This window comes from Priapulus caudatus, unplaced genomic scaffold (assembly GCF_000485595.1).
Source record: "Priapulus caudatus unplaced genomic scaffold, Priapulus_caudatus-5.0.1 Scaffold176, whole genome shotgun sequence".
Classification (NCBI taxonomy): Eukaryota; Metazoa; Priapulida; class Priapulimorpha; order Priapulimorphida; family Priapulidae; genus Priapulus; species Priapulus caudatus.
This window is the reverse complement of record NW_014577237.1, coordinates 387173-392141: the sequence shown is the minus strand read 5'-3', so window position 1 is coordinate 392141 and position 4969 is coordinate 387173.

The following is a 4969-nucleotide window of genomic DNA, read 5'->3' as shown; positions in this document are numbered from 1 at the left end:
TATATATATATATATTAGCTGTATTGCTCTAGTGTGCGGCGGCCTTAGTGGCGCGCGGGTCTTCATATCTTGTCGCGGGTCATGTTTATACAACACTAATCAATACATGAACGCGCTGAATAGCAATTATCAAATGGGTTTACATTGCAGGTGAGTTTGCTTGCGCTTTATGGATCACGTTAGATTACTTTGCGACCACCGCTTCCATCTTCACGATGTTGGCCATCTCTATGGACCGGCTGTGGTCCGTCACCTGGAGTGTTCACTACAGAAACAGCAACACGACTAGAAAGACGATCGCTATAATCAGCGTCGTCTGGTTGGTTGACGTCATCCTCATTCTACCGGCGATAATTGTCGACCGCGTCCGGGAACATCCGAAGTGGAGCGATCCGACGCTACCCGGATTCCGATACGACTGCATCTGGGATCCGGCCCGGAACGTCGTCTTCGTTTACACGGTGATGTTCATCTGCTACCAGGTTCCGCTCGTCCTCATGATCGTCTGCTATTTCCGCGTGTATTACGTCGTAATAAAACGCGCGAAAATTCGTCGCGCGGCCCTTGTTGACCGGGTCGCATCTCTCGCCAGCTCGGCCTACTCGCACAATGCTGCCAGTGCTACCAGCAGCAACAATCGCGCCAACAATGAACAGATCGTTCCAATGGAACGCATGTGCGCGGATCACCCTCGCGCGTCCTTGAACGTCCCAGGGGCAAGCGCGTCTGCCAGACAAAATGTAGCGTCTACAACGTCCACCGCCACCGTCAAAGTAACCCGTGGCAACAGCAGACGCACTTTCACTACGCTCACCTACATTCTCGTCTCGTTCGTATTTTGCTGGGAAACTTTTCTCGTCATGTTTGGTATGAAGGCGATAGATCCGAGCAGCATTTCTTACACGACCCACGTGCTGCTGTTCTGGCTGCCATGTTTTAATAGCACCTTGAACCCCGTCCTGTACGGTATCAGTAGCTCGGAATTTCGAAAGGCTTTCCGTATGATTCTACATTGCAAATAACAAAGCTATACGTGGATCTCACGGGTATTCCATGTAAGGAATTCAGTAGACGCTTGTAGGGCCAGTTCAGATTCTATAATCCTACGGGTCGTCGGCCCTACGGGTCGTTGGTGCTACGGTTCGGGTCTATAATCTTACGGGTCGTTGGTCCTACGGTTTGGGTCTATAATCTTACGGGTCGTTGGTCCTACGGGTCGTTGGTCCTACAGTTCGGGTCTATAATCTTACGGGTCGTTGGTCCTACAGTTCGGGTCTATAATCCTACGGGTCGTTGGTCCTACAGTTCGGGTCTATAATCCTACGGGTCGTTGGTCCTACAGTTCGTGTCTATAATCCTACGGGTCTATAATCCTACGGGTCGTTGGTCCTACAGTTCGGGTCTATAATCTTACGGATCGTTGGTCCTACAGTTCGGGTCTATAATCTTATGGGTCGTTGGTCCTACGGTTTGGGTCTATAATCCTACGGGTGGTTGGTCCTACAGTTTGCTGGTTCTATGGGTCGTTGGTTCTGTGGGTCGTTGGTCCTACGGGTCGTTAGTCATATGGGTCATCGGTCCTACGGGTCGTCCTACCAGCGACCCGTACGACCAACGGTAACATCCCAGTTAGCCTACTCCCATTTCGCCTACGTCCCATTTCGCCTACACCCATTTCGTCTACACTCATTTCGCCTACCTCCCATTTCGCCTACTCCCAGTTCGTTTACTCTCAGAATCGGCAATAATCCCATTTCGCCTACTCCCACATTGTACAAGTTGTGTTCTCATTATTTGTACCTGTGTTTTGCTTCTGGTTCCTGCAGTCTATGTATGCCAATCAAAACAGTATTTTATTATTTATAAACATCAAACAAACCGATCGTAGACGAAATGGGAATGGGGTCGATTTTGAGCGTAGACGAATTGGGAGTAGGCGAAAATTTTAATGGGAGTAGGCCAACTGGGAATTTTGCCGTAGGCGAAATGGGAGTAGGCCAACTGGGAATAAACCCGACCAACGACCCGTAGGATTACAGAGCGGTCCCTCTTGTAGGGCCACATGAAAGCTGAAACGTCTGTATTCTATAACTTCACTATACTCGGTTATACTTTCTGGCGATTTTTTCTGTATGAGAAAACGCAAGTGTAGTACCTTACATATCCCCTAGCTTATATCTTGTATGGGGTGTCTCTTATGTACGGGGGCACATCTGGTTACAATCGCAGCAGATCTATTACCAATGTTTACCTATCGATCGGTGTTGTTTGTTCGTGTTCGTCCCCGTGTCTTTAGCAGTGGCATCAGCTGGTGTTGAACAAAAGAGCATTCGCACGACCATTATTGAAATAGCTTCATCGTATCCGGTCTGTAAACAGAGTGAAGAATGATAGCTTTCGTGCAGTGTATCGGATCCCGTTGTCGAAAATTACGCTGACATGAATGCTCTATGGTTGCCGTCATTTATTCGTGTAATTTGAAGAGAATGGGCCTTCAACATGAAAGTTATTAATTGTGTGTGTGTGTGTGTGTGTGTATGTATGTGTGTGTGTGTGTGTGTGTGTGTGTGTGTGTGCGCGCGCGCGTGTGTGTGCGCGTGTGTGCGTGCGTGCGTGCGTTACTGTGTGTGTGTGTGTGCGCGCGTGTGTGTGTGCGTGCGTGCGTTACTGTGTGTGTGCGCGCGCGCGTGTGTGTGCTATGACTGAGTAACACCCTGGTTGACGGCTGACACTGTGTGTGAATGCTACCCGTTGTACTGCCCTCTGTGTGCGTGTAGCGAGGTACTAAACTGAACAGAAAGAACACTACTACATCAGTGTGCAGTACCGCGTCAGAACACGCGTGCAGGGAGAGGCCTGGACCGTCTCTACGGCACGTAGATCCACTGTCACCCACCCCGTGTGTGTAGTGGAGGCATGGACCGTCTCTACGTGACGTAGGTGTCCACTGTCACTACCCCTGTGTGTGTAGCGGAGGTCTGGACTGTCTCTACGGGACGCAGATCCACTGTCACCTACCCCCGTGTGTGTAGTGAAGGCCTAGACCGTCTCTACGTGACGTAGGTGTCCACTGTCACTACCCCCGTGTGTGTAGCGGAGGCCTGGGCCGTCTCTACGGGACGTAGATCCACTGTCACTACCCTTGTGTGGGTTCGACGAGCTTATTACACGATGCCATTGAGATAGAAAGTTCTTCGAGCTAGCGATCAACTATTGCGATGAATGCTTAGTGGTATCGGAATGTATCGGAATGACATTTCAGAGAATATTAAAATACGTGGGCAAACAGAGCTTAACGCGTACGAAGTTTTGGTATTTATTTTAAAGCGACCGCACAGATTCACATTACCGATGAAGAAATACAGGACGTCGGCCGGGTTGCACTACACAAATGGAAAACACAGCTGTAAAAACAAGAGGTCTGATGATTTATTCGACACAGATGTTTTGCGACATTTCTATTAGTTGTACGAATTTCAGGATAAACGTCGTAAATAATCTGTAAACAATAAAGAATGTAAATGAATATAATCATTAAAAAATAAATCGCAATGAAAAAACAAATCAAGTGAAATAAGAACAACATGAAAGCAGAAGAAATAAGTAAAACAAACCCATTAATAAAGATGTCATTAATATAAGTATGCAGTATATTCACTTATAGCCATATTTTCATATCAATCGTAGCAAAGACCATACGCGAAAAACTGGAAAATAAAGCAGACGCAATCATATAAATTGTAAATTCGCTTGACACAAAAATACGATACAAAGGATTGCAGAAATTCTTCACATTTCGAAAATAATACTTTTTTCGTCATACTTTAACATTTGACATTGACAGGAGGGGAAGAGCCATCTCCACACGGCACGCAAATTAACGATGCGCAGTTTCCCACCTGCGACACAATATTCTTCTCCTTGTTTTAGACACATGTGTTACCTGCCTCCACTCCACTGTGCGCATGTCCCCGTGCGCAAACCGCAACTTGTCATACGCACACATATATATACCGTCGAACGCACCCGCGCCGCACGCCGCACACGAGTTAAACACGCAACTCAACAGCCACGCATCGCACTACAAGCTTTGTCACAGTATTCCTATATATTTACACACTCTCGGGCTGCCGCATAGGGAGCGCACGGGAGAGCGAGTTGATTCGAGTGACGAATGGCAACGAATTCATCCTCGTTCGTTGACGTCGCGAGTAATGCTTCTGTTGCTTCTAACGGTACGTTGGCGGAGGCGTTTCTCATACCAGAGTTTAATGCGTCGTTTCGTAACATCGTGACCGGCGTCGGTCTGGCGGTTTGGACCGTGGCGACGGTGCTTGGCAACGTGCTCGTCATGGCGGCCGTTGCCATGGAGAAAAAGTTGCAGACGACCTTCAACTATCACATCGTTAACCTTGCCGTCACAGACGTGACGGTCGGCGCTATTGTCATACCGTTTTACTCCATCTATACCATCCTAAACTACTGGCCACTCGGTAAGTAAAGTATTAATTAATATAATTATATACTAATTATACACGTATTAATTAATCTTTCATCTTTTTTTTTCATCGTCGCTTATTTCATCTCTGTATATATTTGCACATACATTATAGTCCGCTGGGCGTAGGTTCTGTGTGTAGGAGATTCACGTATTAGTGAATTATATGTGTAGTGGTGTGTCGTAGTCGTTTCTACGATCTGTGATTGCAAACGATCGCACGTGTTATGAAGGGGAAGGACGTGGAAGTTTCATGTCAACCAGCAAGTTTACAACGATGATGATGACACGTATCACTCCGATTTATAATTCGGTCTATAATTCGGTTTATTACTAGATAGATAGATAGATAGATAGATAGATAGATAGATAGATAGATAGATAGATAGATAGATAGATAGATAGATAGATAGATAGATAGATAGATAGATGGATAGATGGATGGATGGATGGATGGATGGATGGATGGAT